Raw genomic sequence first — 19,752 nt, forward strand, 5'->3', positions numbered from 1 at the left:
GGTTCGATTCCCAGTCAGGTCACATGCCTGAGTTGCAGGCCACGGCCCCCAGCAACCGCACATTGATGTTTCTCTCTCTCTCTCTCTTTCTCCCTCCCTTCCCTCTCTAAAAGTAAATGAATAAAATCTTTAAAAAATAAAATAAAAAAAGATCTGTAATACTAATAGCCATACACATAGGTAAATTAAAACAGAATGTATCCTTTAGAAGCAATTTCCAAAAGAGGCATCGACAGAGCTGTTTAGTACAACATTTGAGCTGGGGGTAGGGGAGGGTGGTGTTGAAAACATCTGAAATGTCCCTTAATGGAAGAATGGTTGAATAAACTATGGAATAGACATTCTAGGGAATTCTATGTAGGTTTTTTTTTTAAATAAAAATGTCTGCTTTTTGAGCTAGCTCCTTTCCCCATTAGAAAACAACTGTATTGCTAAAAAGCAATCCATTTATTTAATCATACTCTTTTTATGCCATTTTAACTTTCTCCACCATTGTAAGACCTCTCTCTACTTTTCACTTTCAGCGTTCAAACATTTTTTTCAGAATTTGCATCATTACCTCTGTTTCTGTTTCTTTATTTTCTCCAGTTAGAAGATTCAATGTATCGCCCACTTTCACCGTTTTGCTTTTCATCCACAATTTTGTCTCATTCAGCCTGAGCTCACCTTTGTAGAATGCTCCTTCCATTTCATTTCTTCTAATGTCTAGGCCTGTCTTCAGGATAACATCATACTGAAAAGACTACACTATCTTTTCACTTCTTAGGGAAGTCAAGGCCCAAAATATCTGGGAAAACTTGGAGGCTGTGTGGTGCTACTCACCTATACTGATTGCAGTATTAACCAGTTTTGCTGCAGGTTAAAATCAGTGGATTTTTTTAAGAGGCTATGTTACTTTTGAGTCTTATAGAAAAATGGGAAAATATATTCTGGAGGTATTAAAAGCCCTGTGAATCCCAGTAAGAAAATGTTATGGAAAAGTGTGTTTACAATTTGGTGCATTTATTTTGGAACTAAAAAAATATAAGTATCAAATCCAGGAAGCACAGAGTTTGTGTGAAGGTATCCTTCATTGCGCTCCTCAGAGTCCAATCCGTGCACCTGGTTTTCCTAGAATACTGGTGGGCAATCTGGCACTAGTCATAGCCATGGTGCATATAACCTTCCCAGGTCCTCAAGGTCAAGGGAAACTAGACACTTTCGTCTTCAAGCTCCCAGCCTGTGTTGGGAGACAGTAGTAGGTGCCAAGCCCTGGGCAGACAGTGTCAGCCCACGAGGCTCCCAAGCCCTTTTAGCCCCAGGGCATCCCGAAGCTGACCTGGCCAGAGCAGGACCTGCAGACTCATGTGAAGATCTGGCAGAAGTGCACAGAGGCGCTGAAGCCTCTCTGAGTCTCTGTTTCACAGGTACTGGCAGGGACGCCTAAAGTTTTTTTAAAAGTGAAAGATCTGTAAGTACTAATATGGAAAGTCTACAAGTGTAAGTAAATAAAACAAATTGCAGAAAAATACAGACAGTATGCTTACATTCATGAAAAATATCACTATATGTATGTGTGTGTCTTTGATTAATCCCGTCACCTTCTTTCATCCAGTCCTCTGACCCTTCCCTTTGACAGCTGTCAATCTTTTCCATGCATTCAGGCCTCTGATTTTACTTTGTCAGTTTATTTTGTTTATTAGATTCCACATATAATTGAGATCATATGGTATTTGGCTTTCTCTGACTGGCTTATTTCACTCAGCATAATAATCTTCAAATCCATCCATGATTCCACAAAGGTAAGATAGTAAGATTTCCTTTTTTTTTGTAGCCGAGTAGTGTTCTGTTGCGTAAATGTACCACAGCTTTGTTATCCACTCATCTGCTGATGGGTGCTTGGGCTATTTCCACATCTTGGCTGTTGTAAATAATTCTGCAATGAACATATGGGTGCATATATTCTTTTGGATTAGTGTTTCTGGATTCTTCAGATACATTCACAGAGGTGAGATCACTGGGTCAAAAGGGAGTTCCATTTTTTAAAAAGATTTTATTTATTATTTATTTTTAGAGAAAAGGGAAGGGAAAGAGAGAGGGAAACATTAATGTGCATCCCCTACTGGAGACTTGGCCCACAACCCAAGCATGTACCCTGACTGGGAATCAAACTGGCAACCATTTGGTACCCAAATCAGCACTTAGTCCACTGAGCCACACCAGCCAGGGCAGGAGTTCTGTTTTTAATTTTTTTAGCAAATTCCATATTGTTTTCCACAGTGGCTGCACCCATGTGTGTTCCCACCAACAGTGCATGAGGGTTCCCTTTTCTCCACATCTTCAGCAACATTTGTTGTTTGTTGACTTATTGATAATAGCCATTCTGACAGGTGTGAGCTGATATCTCATTATGGTTTTAATTCACATCTCTCTGACGATTAGTGATGTTGAGCATCTTTTCATATGTCTATTGACCATCCGTATGTCTTCTTTGGAGAAGTGTCTTTTCAGGTCATTTGCCAATTTCTTAATTGGATTGTCTTCCTAGTGCTGAGTTGTACAAGTTCTTTATATATTATATTTTGGAAATTAACCCTGCTCCCATTCACTGGATTCACTTTTCATTTGGTTGATGGTTTCTTTTGCTGTGCAGAAGCTTTTTAGTTTGATTTATTTTTTCCTTTCTTTCCATTGTCTGAGAAGTTATACTGGCAAAAATATTGCTATGAGAGATGTCTGAGACTTTACTACCTATGTTTTTTTCTAGGATTTTATGGTTTTGTGACATTCATTTAAGTGTTGTATACATTTTGAGTTTACTCTTGTGTATAGTGTAAGTTGGTAGTTTAGTTTCTTTCTTTCTTTCTTTTTGCATGTACCAGTCTGGTTTTCCCAACACCATTTGTTCAGGAGACTGACTTTATTCGATTGTATACCCATGCCTCCTTTGTCAATAATTAATTGACCATTAAGACATGAGTTTATTTCTGGGCTCCCTGTTATTTTCCATTGATTTATGTGCCTGTTCTTATGTCAAAACCAGGTTCTTTTAAGTATTATGGCCTTGTAGTAAAGTTTGATATCAGGAATTGTGATGCCTTCAACTTTGATCTTCTTTTGCTTCTACTTGGGGTCTTTTTGCCAAGTCTTTGGTTCCATATACATTTTTGGAATATTTGTTATAGACTTGTGAAATATGCCATTGGTATTTTAGTAGAAATTGCATTGAATCTATAGATTACTTTGAGTAGTATAGACATTTTAATGATGTTGATTTTTCCAACCTGTGAACATAGTATATGCTTCCAGTTCTTTGTATCTTCCAAAATTTCTTTCTTCAGTTTCCTATAATTTTAAAAGTACAGGTCTTTTACCTCTTGGTTAAATTTATTCCTAAGTACCTTATATATTTTTGTTGCAATAGTAAATGGGATTGTTTTCTTAATTTTGCTTTCTGATAGTTCATTAAAGGTGTATAAAAATGCTTCTGATTTCTGAATATTAATTTTATATCATGCTATTTTTCCAAATTCATTTATTAGATCTAGTAGTTTTTGGTGAAGTCTTTAGGGTTTTCTATATACAGTATCATATGATGATAGTATCATAGATGAATGAATGTCACCTATGAATGATGAGTTTTATCACCTCCTTTCCAATTTGGATGCCTTTTTATTTCTTTTTTTTTTCTCTGATTACTGTGGCTAGGACTTCCTGTACTATGTTGAGTAAGAGAGGTGAAAGCGGACATACCTCTCCTGTTCTTAATGAATAAGACATACCTGTCTTGTTCTGTTCTTAATGGAAATGTTTGTAGTTTTTGCTCATTGAGTATGATGTTGGCTGTGGGTTTGTCATATATGGCCTTTGTTACATTGAGGTATGTTCCCTCTATTCCCACTTTGCTGAGTTTTTAATCATAAATGGTTGCTTGATTTTATCAAATGCGTTTTCTGTGCCCATTGATGTGATCATGTGACTTTTATCCTTCATTTTATTTATGTGATATATCACATTTATTGATTTGCAAATATTATATCAACCTTGAATCCCTGGAATAAATCACACTTGATCATGGTGTATGATCTTTTTAATGTGCTGCTGCATCTGGTTTGCTAATATTTTGTGGAGGATGTTAGCATCAATGTTCATCAGGGATATTGACCTATAATTGTGTTTCTTTGTTGTGTTTTTATCTGGTTTTGGTACTAGAATAATGCTGGCCCTATAAAAAGAGCTTGGGAATCTTCCCTCCTCTTGAATTTTTTGGCATAGTTTGAGAAGGAGAGGTGTTAGTTTTTCTTTGAATGTTTGCAAAAATTCACCTGTGAAGCCATCAGTGCAGGACTTTTGTCTGTCGGGAATTTTTTGATTACTGCTTCAATTTCATTAGTTGTAATCTGTCTATTCAGGTTTTCTGATTCTTCCTGATTCAGATTTGGAAGATTTTATGTTTCTAGAAATGTATTCATTTTGCCCAAGTTGTCCAGCTTGATGGTATATAGTTGTTTAATTTCTTACAATAATTTATATTTCTGTTGTGTCAGTTGTTAACTTCTTTTTCATTTCTGATTTTATTTATTTGGATCCTCTGTCTTTTTCTCTTTTTTAATATATTTTATTGATTACGCTATTACAGTTGTCCCATTTCCCCCCTTCACTCCCCTATACCCTGTACACCCTCTCCCACCCATTTCCCCCACCTTTAGTTCATGTCCATGTGTCGTACTTACAAGTTCTTTAGCTTCTACATTTCCCATACTATTCTTGCCCTCCCCCTGTCTATTTTCTACCTACTATCTATGCTACTTATTCTCTGTACCTTTTCCCCCTCTCTCCTCCTCCCACTCCCTTGTTGCTAACCCTCCATCTGATCTCCATTTCTGTGGTTCTGTTCCTGTTCTAGTTGCTTGCTTAGTTTCTTTTGGTTTTGCTTTAGGTGTGGTTGTTAATAATTGTGAGTTTGCTGTCCTTTTACTATACATGTTTTTTCTTTATCTTCTTTTCTTAGATAAGTCCCTTTAACATTTCATAAAATAAGGGCTTGGTGATGATGAACTCCTTTAACTTGACCTTATCTGAGAAGCCCTTTATCTGCCCTTCCATTCTAAATGAGAGCTTTGCTGGATAGAGCAATCTGGGATGTAGGTCCTTGTCTTTCATGAGTTGGAATACTTCTTTCCAGCCCCTTCTTGCCTGTAAGGTCTCTTTTGAGAAATCAGCTGACAGTCTAATGGGAACTCCTTTGTAGGTTACTGTCCCCTTATCTCTTGCTGCTTCTAGGATTCTCTCCTTCATTTTTACCTTGGCTAATGTAATTATGATGTGCCTTGGTGTGTTCTTCCTTGGGTCCAACTTCTTTGGGGCTCTCTGAGCTTCCTGGACTTCCTGGAAGTCTATTTCCTTCACTAGAATGGGGAAGTTCTCCTTTATTATTTGTTCAAATACATTTTCAATCTGTTGCTCTACCTCTTCCCCTTCCCATACCCCTATAATTCAGATGTTGGAATGTTTAAAGATGTCCTGGAGGTTCCTAAGCTTCTCCTCTTTTTTTTTTTGAATTCTTATTTCTCCATTCTTTCCTGTTTGGTTGTTTCTTTCTTCCTTCTGGTCCACTCTATTGCTTTGAGTCCCAGTTTCCTTCCCATCCCTATTGGTTCCCTATGCATTTTCCTTCATTTCTTTTATGGTAACCTGCATTTGTTCATCTAATTTGTGACCAAAATCAACCAATTCTGTGAGCTCCCTGATCACCAGTGTTTTGAACTGTGCATGATAGGTTATCTGTCTCTTGGTTGCTCAAAAGGATGAGTTCTGGGGCACTGATTTGTTCTTCTGTTTGAGCCATCTCTCTCTCTCTCTCTCTCTCTCTCTCTCTCTCTCTCTCTGGTCTGGTCACTCCTGTTATGGTGAAGGGCGGAGCCTTAGGTGTTCACCAGGGCTGGGCGCCCCAGTCGCTAGATTGTGATGTTTATGTGAGGGCGGGGTCGAGAGGGAACAATGGTGGTAGCTCCGTTCTCCGTGGGACCTAAGTCCCTTCCCTGGGATGCTGGGTTGTGCACTCTGCCTTGCTCCACAATTGCCACCTCACTCAGGGTCCACCCGCTGCGATCTTGCGTGCCCCAGATGCCTTACCTGCTCCTGGTTGCCTTATGCACCCAACTCTCCCTGTTCTCCGTGCTGCAACCTGCGCCCGGCTGCTAGTCTCTGCTTCTCTTACCAGTCTGGATGAACAGGTCTATTTCAACTTCTTGGCTGTCCGACTTCCATTCAGATAAATTTTCTATCAGTTCTGGGTGTTATTGTGCCTCTAAATTGTTGTTGTTCTAATCTTGGTTGTGCATGGAGGTACGGTGCATCCACCTATGCCTCCATGTTGGCCGAAAGTCCTCTCTCTTTTTTTCTTGATGAGTTTGCATTCCACGTATTATGGATTGTGTGTTTATTTATTTATTTATTTTGTTTCCAGGTAACTTTTGATTTCTTCCTTGATTTCATTGTGAACACATTCGTTGTTTAATAATGTGTTATTTAGCCTCCAAGTGTTTGACTGATTTGCACATTTTTTATTATAGTTGGTTTCTAGTTTCATACCATGGTGGTCAGAGAAGATGCTTGATATATTTTCAATCTTTTTTAACTTAGTAAAACTTATTTTACATCCTATCATGTGATCTGTCTTTGAGAATATTCCATGTGCACTTGAGAAGAGTGTATATTCTGTTACTTTTGAATGAAGTGTTCTCTAAATATCAATTAAATCCATTTGATCCAGTTTGTGGTTTAAAGTTGCTGCCGCTTTGTTGAATTTTAGTCTGGAAGATATATCTAATAATGTCAGTGGGTGTTGAAATCCTCCATTATAACTGTATTGTTGTCAATCTCTCCTTAATGTTCACCAAGAGTTTCTTTACATATTTAGGTGCTCCTATATTGGGTGCATATATGCTTACAACAGTTATATCCTCTTGTTGAGTTGATCTTCCTAGTATTATATAGTGACCTTCTTTGTCTCTTGTCATGGCTTTTGTTTCCTATTTTTTTTAAGATTATTTATTTATTTATTTTTAGAGAGGGGGGAAGGAGGGAGAAAGAAAGGGAGAGAAACATGATGTACAAGAGAAATGATGATTGGTTGCCTCTTGCACGTCCCCAGCTGGGGACCCAGCCCACAACCCAGCCATGTACCCTGACCAGGAACTGAACCCGCAACCCCTCAGTCTGCAGGTCAGTGCTCAATCCACTGAGCCACACCAGCCAGGGCTGAAGTCTATTGTTTTCTGATATAAGTATTGCTTCCCCAGCTTTTTTGTTTATTTGTTTCCATTTGCATGAAATATTTTTTTTCCATTCCTTCACTTTCAGCCTGTGTGAGTCTTTTGTTCTGAAGTTGGCCTCTTTGAGGCAGCATATATGTGGGTCATGTTTTCTCCACCATTCAGCTGCCCTATGTCTTTTGATTGATGCATTTAAAGCTTTTACATTTAAGTTATTATTGATAGGTACTTATTTATTGCCACTGTATTCTTTATACCTATGTTTCTTTCTCTATTTCTATTTTTCTTCTACTTAATGTAGGCACTTTAACATTTCTTGCAATACTGGTTTGGTGGTAATGAACTCCTTTAGTTTGTTGTGGGTTTGGGGGTTCTGGGGGTTTTTTGGTTTGGTCTGGGAAGCTTTTTATTTTGCCTTCGATTTTAAATGACAGCCTTACTGGACAGAGTAGTCTTGGCTGTAGGTCCTTGCTTTTCATCACTTTGAATATTTCATGCCATTCCTTCTGACCTGAAGTGTTTCTGTTGAGAAATGAGGTGACAGTTTTAAGGGAGCTCCTTTGTAAATAGCTAATTGCTGCCTTTAAGATTCTCTCTTTGTCTTTAACCTTTAGCATTTTAATTATGATGTGTCTTTGTTGGGTGTCTTTGGGTTCACCCTGATTGGGACTCTCTGTGCTTCCTGAACTTCTGTGACATTTTGCTTCACCAGTTAGGGGATTTTGAGCCATTAGTTCTTCAAACAGGTTCTCTATGCTGTGTTCCCCCTCTTCTCCATCTGGTACCCCTATATGCTTAATGTTGCCCCAGAGGTTGCTTACACTTTCCTCATTTTTAAAATTGTCTTTTCTTTTTGATGCTTTGCTTGGGTACTTACTGTTAACTTGTTCTCTAAATCATTGATTTGATCCTCTGCTTCATTTAACCTGCTTTTGATCCTTTCTAGTGTATTCTTCATTTCTGACTGGTTCTTTTTTATTGTTTCTATGCTCTTTTTAATGCTTACTATCTCTTTAAGTTGTCTCTAAGATCATCCAGTCTCCCCCTAATGTCCTTGAGCATCCTTATAATTATTGTTTTAAACTCTGCATTTGGTATTTTGGTTGCTTGCATTCCATTTAATTATTTTTCTGGTGACTTCTTTTGTTCTTTCATTTGGGACATATTTCTTTGCCTCCCCATTTTGTCTCTGTGCATTAGGTTGATCTGCTTTGACTCTCAAACTTGTTATGATGGCTTTATAATGTAGGTGTCTTATTGGGCTCAGTGGCACAATTTTCCAGATCACCTGAGCTAAGTGCTCCAGGAAAGTTTCTTGTGCATTATACGCACCCTTCTGTTGTAGTTTAGTCTTGAATGCTGTTGGCCCTTTTGTGGATGGAATTAACCCACCAGGCTGACTGACTATAAGGATAAACCTTGATCACTGTATATGAGTTGCTATGCAGGATCTGCCCCGGAGAGGTGGAATTATTCCCAGCAGGTGTGGTTCCTGACAGAATCCCCTTTGGATGTGATGCTTATGTGGCTAGTTGGGCCAAGGTCTGCTATGGTATGAAGGCCACCACTGACTGATTTGGTTCTGGGTCCACTTGGGCAGGGTTCAGGTGCTGAACAATGTCAGATGTTGTGTGTAACTGGCCTTGGGCTACCTGTCTGGAGCTACCATGCTCTTCACCGTTTATGCCTTCATCTACTGGGCCTGGTTGTGCTTGGGAGGGGCCAGTCTGTGTACAAGAATCGGCTTCTTCCAACTTAGACCTGGAGGCAGATCTATAAAGGGTCCAAGTCTCCCTGAGGTCCACCTCCACCTGTCGGCTACTCCACCTCCCCCTGAGGTTGCCTGGTGTTTCTCCAGAGCCTTCTGAGGAAAGACTGCAGAGTTGGCCTGGGCTGGCTGTGACCCACAGACCCTTCCACAGGTTGTGAGCTGGGTTGGTGAGGTGACTAGGGTCAGGAGGATGGGACTAGTGAGTCCCCTACTTGAGGGCTGTGTGGTCAGGCACTCAGTAAGGGGAAAGTGGCCCCTACTCCAGAGCTAAACCACTCAGTCTCTAACTCTGGCCCCCCCAGGAGGAATGCATCACAGGTTTATGTAGGGTGCACCCAGCCATCACCCCCTGCAAGAGAAACTCAGCAGGACAGAGCCACTGACACTGGGAGGGGGGATACAGTTAAGAGTCTCCCACTGGGGGAGGTGTCAGTTGATCCCTGAGGAGATTACCAAGCTCTTTGTCCTAGTCCTCAACAATAGCCTCCAAAGGAGACACACTCCGAATGTCCCAGCTTCAAGTAGCCTTCCCTTCCTCACCTCAGAACTAATCTTAGCAGGGTGGGGCCACTGGGACTTGGGGGTGAAGATCCAAGCAGTCCTTTGTTGGGGGTGGCACCAACAAGCCTGTAGGAGGGGGCAGGCACTTCTTCCCCTTCCAAGTACAGCATGGGTTGAGCTTGCAGGGGAGAAAAAGTGACCCCCTGCCCCATGATGTAACCACACAACCCAGCACTCACCTGTCTGGTTCCTGGACAAAACTTTCCTTTGGACACGGTATCCTGAAAGTCCCAGTTCTGCATGGCACTCTGATTCACTCTGCATGACTGAACTCAGAGGGGCAGGCCACAGAGTGGTAGGGCAAGCTAAGTGATTCAACAGGTGAGAAGCTGCTGGCTGTTTGCTTTAGTTGGGGAAGAATGGTCCCCTTTCTAAAGCAACACAGTTCAGCCACTGTCTGAGTCTTCACCATGTGCTTCTCCAGAAAAAGACCACTCAAAAGGTCCCTGCAGGGTGCAGCCAGCAGACCCCTGTGCAAAACCTGAGCACAGCAGGGTGATGGCACCAATAGATGAAAGCCAGGCAATGCACTTCCCCAGCTGGTGCTATAACAATACGAGGGCTCCACTCTGGGAAGGTGGCATCTGGGTCTCTAGCAGACGCTCTTCTCTCCCAGGTGGACTGAATCCCACTGATTTTCACCACCAGGTGCTATGTGGGCCCCTCTGCCTGCCTCTTGCTCTGAGCTGGGAATCTCTGCATGGCATTGAGACCCCACACTCTTGGGGGAGGGAGTTTTGCAGCCCTGACATCCCTCCAGCTTCACAACTAATGCACATGGGTGTGGGGGCCAGACCTTTCCATATCTCTGCCCTTCTTACTGGTCTCTGTAGCTTCTTCTGTAAATCCTTGGTTGTAATATTTTAGTTCAGGTAGCTTTCAGTTGGTTATTCAGGTTGATTGCTCTATAATATATTTGAAATCCAATTTGGCACTGGGAGCAGGTAAGTATAGCTTCTACCTACTCTGTAGCCATCTTGGAATCCCTGTTTACTTATCTCTTAAAATTGGAATAATATCAGCTCAATGTTCCCATTAAAGCATGTGGCAAGGAATAAATGAGAAGAGCAAAACTCTTAGCACATGCCTGTCATTTATTAAAGACTCAAGAGCCCAGGCTGGTGCAGCTCAGTGGATTCACCCTAGGAGTGAATCCTAGTGAAAACTAGCAAACTAGGAGCACCCATTGTGCCACAAGGAGTGCCACTAGGAGTTTGCTAGTTTTTAAAAATAAGTGACCTAGTAAAGAATTTACTTCAAAAAACATTTGCCACTATCCATGGCACTGTACCAGCCTGTAAACCAAAAGGTCATGGGTTCGATTCCTAGTCAGGGTACATGCCTGGGTTATGGGCCAGATCCCCAGTGAGGGGCACATGAGAGGCAATCACACACTGGTGTTTCTCTACTCTTTGCTCTCCCTCCTTTCCCGTCTGCCTAAAATTAAATAAATCTTTAAAAAAAATGGAGCTACTGTTAAAAATAAATAAAGAGTCAAGAAATATCAGCAATTATTGAACTGGTAACTTGTGGAGCATTGAGATGTTTAAGACAAGATCCTTCTTTAAGAACCCCACATGTAGAGGGATAAACAGCATTATTAACAGACAGTTATAGTTATACAGGGTCTGACACAAATAATGCCCTTTTTATTATAAAACCTTTTATTATAAAATCATAAGCATGTAATTCTGCAGCATAACAATATCACAATCAAGCAAACCATATGACATTTTAGGTGAAATGTTCACATTGCTGTCCATCTCATGTGAGACATTCACATACCCTACCAACCACACTCAAGCAAGCCTTACTTCTGCTGGACCCTGTATGAAATCACAGTCTTAAAGGAAAGTCCAGGTAATATCAAAACACTCCAAGACACATCAACTGTAACCTCACCTAGGCATCACAGTGGAGGGGATTCAGAAATGTTTGCTATGTATTACCTAAGTATGGAAGGATGGGCAGGAGTTTGCTAGTTTTTAAAAATAAGTGACCTAGTAAAGAATTTACTTCAAAGAACATTTGCCACTATCCATGGCACTAACATGGCCTGAAATGTATTCTCTATATTTATCTGTCATTGTTTAAATTCGTTTTCAATTTGAACATTTCAAACAATGATGAAATTGTGCTTCCATGATAACCAAGTAATATTCTAGACCAGTGATTTTCAACTGATATGCCATGGCACCCATTGTGCCACAAGACTTTTTAAAACATGCAACACCTTACTGTTTAGGAGCACTGACCTCTTTTTCCTTAGATTGTGAAATTTTTAAAAAATGACAATAGCCAACACAACAAAAGCCATCTGGTGTGAATGAATCAAAATTATATCTATTAGATCAGCAAAAAATACATGTTTTGCTAATTATAAAATTCTGTGGCACACCACAGAATTTTATAATTAGCTTACATGTACCACAGGCTGAAAGAGGTTGAAAATCACTGTTCTATACCAATCCTCTCCCTCAGATAACAGCTATGAACTCTGGACAGAATACAAAAACAAATCCCTGAAGACACTGGTGATTGAAATGAAGCAGACAAACTTGGGAGGGAATAAACACTTGGAAGAAGGGATCTGCCCAAAACAAGCAACCTTTTTTTATTATAGCTTATAGGCCAGGCCATATTTGGAGGAATGCAGACAGGAGGCTAAAACTCTGATAGAAAAACCTACAGTGTTTCTGGACAGAAGAAGCAGAGGTATGAGTGTAGGACAATTAAAGCCACTGAAAAGTGAGGAGAGTCAGAGGAGTCCCAGGGTTGGTGTAGAAACTACCCCCAAGTATCTATTTGACCACTGAATCACTTGTGTGTGGGCAAACTTTAAGCAGCCCAACTAGAACTAAAATAAGGGAACAGAGATTTAAACTTCTACCCAAGAAACAGTTAAATTTGAAGTAAATTGCCTGTTAAACAAACTCTTTGAAGGTATATAATAAGATCCATACTTTCAATAATGAAACACTCATAATGTTCAGCATACAATCTGTAAAACATGTATAGCAACATTAAAATGGAGCTGTGAATGCCATGACAAAGCAACTGCCATTTCATGTCTTATGCCTTAAACCTTTGGAAAGTTGAAGCAAGGCAAAATATCCTTTGGACTGGACAGGAAGCAACACTGTCCCAGCACACTGTTTGCACAGGTAACAAGAGAGCAAATATTATGATGACCAGACCGTTGACTAATGGACTGAAAATTAAAAACATTGTTTAGGATGAACATCACTGTGTCGGCTTATGTGTGCCAACAGAAATGCTTTGCCTCTATGAATGCCATCATTCCCTCCCTTTCTCATGAATGCCCTTGTCTATCTCCTGATGAGAACCCTACTTGGGCTTCTATTCAGAAGTGCTTCCTGAATAACTATTCTTTTTTTTAATCTCAAATAAGTGCTTGTTGCCTCTTACTTTGAAAAGCCTTTTATTTTTAGGTTATTAAATCCAAAATTATTTGACATATGAAGACAAAACAGAAAAATACAATCCATTCTTAAAAGACAAACAGTCACAGGTGAACAACCCTAAAATGTATCAGATATGGAAATTAGTATATGCAGACTTCAAAGCAGCTATGATAGCTGTGCTCAGTGAAGTACAGGAAAATTCTCTTGAAATGAATGAGAAGACAGGAAGGTAGAGAAGACAGTAAAGTGGAAACTTATAAACCAGGAGCATCAAACTCATTTTCACCAGGGGCCACGTCAGCCTCATGGTTGCCTTCAAAGGGCTGAAATAATTTTAGGACTGTATAAATGTAACTACTACTTAACTGCTAAGGAGTTGAAATCACATTCAGCTCACAATTACTCTTATAATTCCCTTTTGTTTGCAACATTTTTCCTTGTTAATCTGTAAGAAGTAATCAGTAACATCCTTTCCTTTGTTATCTATAAAAAGTAATCACCTAAAGCAAACCTGAGCATAATGAATGAGAAACCCCTTAGATGTATACTATTAGAAAGCAATAAAATCCTGTCCAGGCAAGGGTCGATAACGCGTGAACCGGCCCACAGTGTCTGTGGCATTATGGATGAGATACAAGATAAATTCACATGGATTACCAAGTCCTGTGGAGGAAAAGGGATGGCACAGCTACTCTCTCAAGGGGAGAGTGCCTCAGAGCAGCCTGGCCACTCCCTCAAGAGGAGAGCTCCCCAATCCTTGCCTCGACAGGTTTTTATTGGCTTTCAATTTGCACAGGAATACAGGTAAAACTCATTAATCATTGTCAGGCAGTAAGGATCAAACAATAGATGGTATACAAAGAACTATAATGGCTTATTGTGAGCCAGGGTCTGTTAGCTAAAGGGCTACAAAACTTTGGAAAACAAATTCATTTCCTGCTTGGACTCTTATCATTTAATTGAGAGCATTCTAAACAAAACAGGTTTCACAGGATTTTACATATTCCTTCTTGGGCCTGATTACCCTAGGGAACCTGCCCGTTCTAGCACAGGGCTGCACCACCCTCTGTCATTGTTTCAGGCTTACGTCAGTCAAGGGAAGTAAAGCAGCCAAGAGATTAGGAGACTTCTCGCAGACAGAATGAGGACTCAGGCTTCGTCAAAGCTGAGGGGCGAGGGTCCATCACCCCCTTTTGCTGTAGCCCCCCAAGTCCTTCCTTGAGCCTCCATGTGATCATGCCTGTCTTAGTTGGTTCCCCCCTTGGGGAATCTTACCCGTCATTGGCTAACCGATTAAGCACTGGGGGCCAGTTATGGATGAAGTAAAAGGATCAGAAGTGGTACTCCTGCCAGGAAGATAAGCTTTGTCTCCTTAGTGGCTTATGGTCCAAAGGTCACTCACTCAGCCTTAGCCATGGGGGGGTTACAGATCCTGAAACCAGGCAGGGCGGTTTCCAACAGGTCGAGGCACTCTCTCTTTCAGAGAGTGGCCATGTTGTCCCTTTTTCTCCACAGGACTTTGGTAGTCTGTGTGAATTTGTTCATTGCATCCACAACATATGGACTCTGCAGGACGGGGCCTGCATCAAAAAACTATACTTTCAGGGATCATTTCTATAGTTCGTTACTAGAGAAGTTTCTCTAAATATGTAGAGCACCCAAAACCACGACAAGGAGGTGCAGTGTTCTCTCCTGAGCATGAAGCCAATTGGCAGATTTCACAACTGCCAATAGCCATTGATCATCATTCTTCTCTTCCTTTGGAAGAGTAAGAGGGAGAGAATGCAGTCTGATTGGTGAAAAAAAAAGTTATACATCATAATGAAGTAGGATTTATATCAAGGATGCAAGTGTGGTTCAACATCTGCATAACAATGTGATTCATCACATCAGCAAAACCAAGCATAAAAATAACATGGTCATCTCTATAGATGCAGAGAAAGTATTTGACAAAATTCAACATCCATTTATGATTTTAAAAACCTGTCAACAAAGAGGTTATATAAGAAACTTAAATCAACATAGTAAAGGCTATATATGACAAGCCCACAGCTAACATCATAGTCAATGGTGAAAAGATGAAAGTTTTTCCTCTTATATCAGGAAAACAATAAGGATGACAACTCTCACTATTATTATTTCATGTAGTATTGGAAGTCCTAGCCATAGCAATCATATAAGAAAAAGAAATAAAATCTGATTAGAAAGTAAGAAGTAAAACTGTCACTATTACAGATAACATGATACTATATATAGAAAACCCTAGAGGATCCACCAGAAAATTAATAGACAATGAATGAATTCAGTAAAGTATACGGGATACAAAATATACAGAAATCCATCAAGTTTCCATACACTAATGACACAAGAATTGAGGGAGAAATTAAGAAAACAGTTCCAATCATTCATGATTTAAAAGGATTAATATCATTAAAATTACCATACTACTCAAATCAATATACAAATTCAATGTATTTGTCTCAAAATACCAGTGCTACTCTGAGAGCCAGAACAAATAATGTCAAAATTTACATGAAATCACAAAACATGAATAGTAAAAGCAGTCTTAACAGTGAAGAACAGACTTGGACTTCTGGCCAAGATGGAGCCATAGGTACCTACAGTCTGCCCTCTCACACAACCAAAAGAAGGACAACAACAAATTTAAAAACAAAAAATAACCAGAACTGCCAGAAAATTGAACTATATGGAAGTCTGACAACCAAGGATTTCAAGAATAAATACTCATCCAGACCGGTAGGAGGGATGGAAAGAACCAGGGTGGAGAGGACTCATGAAAAGGCGTGGCTGGAGGGCCTGGTGGGGTGGGGTGGTGGTTGGTGGATAGACTTGACCAGGCAGCAGTGGGTGGAGTGGGTGGCCCTACATTTGCATGCTGATAAACTGGGAAGAACAACTAGGAAGTGAGACAGACTGCACAACCCAGGATTCTAGTGCAGGGAACTAAAGCCCCAAACCCTCTGACTGAAAAAAACCTGTGGGAGTTTAGGTGGCAGAATAAACTCCCAGCCTCACAGGAGAGTTCATTGGAGAGACCCACAGGGTCCTAGAAAGTACACAAACCCACCCACCTGGAAATTAGCACCAGAAGGACCAAATTTGCTTGTGGGTAGTGGAGGAAGTGACTGAAAGTTGGCTGAGAGCAGCGACTGAGAGCAGTGACTGAAAATTGAGCAAGCAGCAATTTTCCCTCTCAGACCCCTCCCGAAATAAAGCACCAGAATGCAGCAACAAGGGTTGCCACACCCTGATGAATACTTAAGGCTCCACTCCATACTATGTAACAGGTTTGCTGAGAGAAATAAATATGGCCAAATGAAAGAACAGATCAAAGCTCCAGAAAAAAAATACAACTAAGCAATGAAGAGATAGCCCACCTATCAGATGCACAGGTCAAAACACTGGTGACCATGATGCTCACAGACTTGGTTGAATACGGTCACAAATTAGAGGAAAATGAAGCTATGCTAAGTGAAATAAAGAAAAATGTATAGAGAACTAACAGTGAAGGGAATAAAACTTGGACTCAAGTCAACAGTTTGGACGAGACAGAATAAATAAACATTTAGGGAGAACAGAATGAAGAGACAAGAATTCAAAAAGATGAGGAGAGGTTTAAGAACCCCCAGGACAACTTTAAACATCCCAACATCCAAATCATAGGGGTGCCAGAGGGAGGAGAGGAAGAGCAACAACTGAAAAACTTACTTGAAAAAATAATGAAGGGGAAATTCCCTAATCTGACAAATGAAATAAGACTGCCAGGAAGTCCAGGAAGCTCAGAGAATCCCAAAGAAGTTGGACCCAAAGAAGCACACATCGAGGCACATCATAATTACATTAGCCAAGATGAAAGATAAGGAAAGAATCTTAAAAGCAGCTAAAGAAAAGCAGACAGTTACCTACAAAGGAATTCCCTTAAGGCTATCAGCTGGTTTCTCAAAAGAAACCTCATAGACAAGAAAGGGCTGGAAAGAAGCATTCCAAGTCAAGAAAGGCAAGAACCTACATCCAAGATTACTCCATTCAGCAAAGCTATCACTTAGAATGGAAGGGCAGATAAAGTGCTTCCCAGATACAGTCAAATTAAAGGAGTTCATAATCACCAAGCCCTTATTATATAAAATGTTAAAGGGATATATCTAAGAAAAAGATCAAAACTATGAACAATAACATGAAAACAAACTCACAACTATCAACAACCAAACCTAAAACAAAACACAAACAAAAACAAACTAAGCAAACAACTAGAACAGGAACAGATTCACAGAAATAGAAGTTACATGGAGGGTTATCAGTGGGAAGGGGGCAGGGGGAGAATGGAGAAAAAGGTACAGGGAATAAGAAGCATAATTGGTAAATACAAAACAGACAGGGTGAGGTTAAGAATCATATGGGAAGTGGAGAAGCCAAATAATGTATATGTATGACACATGGACATGAACTAAGGTGGTGGGGGGGATGCTGGTGGGAGGGGGTACAGAGCAGAGGGGAATAAAGGGGAGAAAAAAATGGGACAATTGTAATAGCATGATCAATAAAATATACTTCTTTAAAATATATTTTATTATGCTATTACAGTTGTCCCATTTCCCCCCTTTACTCCCCCCCTGCACACTCTCTCCCACCCACTTCCCCCTCTTTAGTTCATGTCCATGTGTCATAAGTTCTTTAGCTTCTACATTTCCCATAATATTCTTGCCCTCCCCCTGTCTATTTTCTACCTACTGTCTATGCTACTTATTCTCTGTACCTTTCCCCCCATCTCCTCCTCCCACTCCCCTGTTGCTAATCATCCATGTGATCTCCATTTCTGTGGTCCTGTTCCTGTTCTAGTTGTTTGCTTAGTTTGCTGTCTTTTTACTGTTCATATTTTTTACCTTCTTTTCTTAGATGAGTCCCTTTAACATTTCATAAAATAAGGGCTTGGTGATGATGAACCCCTTTAACTTGACCTTATCTGAGAAGCACTTTATCTGCCCTTCCATTCTAAATGAAAGCTTTGCTGGATAGAGTAATCTTGGATGTAGGTCCTTGTCTTTCATGAGTTGTAAACTTCTCTCCAGCCCCTTCTTGCCTGTAAGGTCCCTTTTGAGAAATCAGCTGACAGTCTATGGGAACTCCTTTGTAGGTTACTGTCCCCTTATCTCTTGCTGCTTCTAGGATTCTCTCCTTCATTTTTACCTTGGCTAATGTAATTATGATGTGCCTTGGTTTGTTTCTTCTTGGGTCCAACTTCTTTGGGGCTCTCTGAGCTTCCTGGATTTCCTGGAAGTCTATTTCCTTTGCCAGATTGGGGAAGTTCTCCTTTATTATTTGTTCAAATAAGTTTTCCAGTCATTGCTCTTCCTCTTCCCCTTCCCATACCCCTGTAATTCAGATGTTGGAATGTATAAAGATGTCCTGGAGGTTCCTAAGCCTCTCCTCATTTTTTTTTGAACTCTTATTTCTTCATTCTTTTCTGATTGTATGTGTTTTCCTTCCTTCTGGTCCACACCATTGATTTGAGTTCGTTTTCTTCCCATCACTACTGGTTCCCTGTGCATTTTCCTTCATTTCACTTAGTGTGGCCTTCATTTTTTTCATCTAATTTGTGACCAAAATCAACCAGTTTTGTGAGCATTTTGATCAGCAGTGCTTTGAACTATGCATCTGATAGGTTGGCTATCTCTTAGTCACTTAAAAGTATTGGCTCTGGGGCTTTGATTTGTTCTTCCATCTGGACTTTTTGGTGTTGTCATGTCTGTTACGTAAGGGGAGCGGAGCCTTAGGTGTTCACCAGGGCAGGGCAACCCAGTCACTGGGTTGTGAAATTGTAAGTGGGGGCAGGGTCTGAGAGGGAATGATGGTGCTTGTTCCACTCTCCATCAGATTTCAGTCCCCTCTGCTGCTTCCCACAAGCAAAATGGGCCCTTCTGGTGCTGGTTCCTGGGTGGGTGGGCTTGTGTACATTCCAGGACCCAGTGGGTCTCTCCAACACACTCTCCTAGAGGCTGGGAGTATCTCCCAGCACCTCAACCCCCACAGATGTTTTCAATCAGTGGTTTGAGGCTTTATTTCCTGGTGCTGAGGCCCTGGGTTGCACGGTCTGCCTGGTTGCCCATTTTCACCTGGTTTATCTGAGTGCAAATGTGTGACTGCAGATAGCCAGCTGCCTTGCATGCCTCACTGCATCTGCTTGTTGCCTCCTCGCACCCGCACCCGCGCCATGCACTGTCGGTGGGTTCTGCTAGCCGCCACCTGTGCCCTGCAACTGGGTCTGCCAGCCACTGCTTTTTCTTGCCGCGACCCCTGTCTGCTGGCCGCCCACTCCGCCCCTCTTACCAGTCTGGATGAATGGTTGTCGGACTTCTGTACAGTTCAATTTTCTGTCTGTTCGGGTTTTTTGTTTCTAAATTTTTGTTGTCCTTAACTTTGGTTGTGCAAGGAGTAACAGTGTGTCCACCTATGCCTCCATCTTGGCTGGAAGTAAAAATATACCTTAAAAAAAAAGAAGAAAAAAGTTGGGAATACCACACACCCTGATTTCAAACTATACTACAAAGCTATAATAATTAAAACAGTATGGTACTGGTGCAAAAACAGACACATAGATCAATGGAATAGACTAGAGAGTACAGAAAGAACCCTTATTTATATGGTCAATTAATCTATGACAAAAGAAGCAAGAGTATACAATATAGGAATAAGAGTCTCTTCTACAAGTGGTGCTGGGAAA

General features: G+C 40.7%; 1 non-coding gene and 1 pseudogene across 1 annotated transcript; one reads left to right on the forward strand and one right to left on the reverse strand.

Annotated features, from left to right (window-relative positions):
- Nucleotides 1-447: 447 nt before the first annotated feature.
- Nucleotides 448-19,244, reverse strand: LOC123809140 (annotated as a pseudogene).
- Nucleotides 14,603-14,811, forward strand: LOC123809521. The gene has a single exon (XR_006784003.1). It is a non-coding gene; the product is annotated as a small nucleolar RNA U3 (small nucleolar RNA).
- Nucleotides 19,245-19,752: the final 508 nt, after the last annotated feature.

Source organism: Phyllostomus hastatus, unplaced genomic scaffold, assembly GCF_019186645.2.
Source record: "Phyllostomus hastatus isolate PE091 unplaced genomic scaffold, TTU_PhHast_1.1 phas_scaffold_55, whole genome shotgun sequence".
NCBI lineage: Eukaryota > Metazoa > Chordata > Mammalia > Chiroptera > Phyllostomidae > Phyllostomus > Phyllostomus hastatus.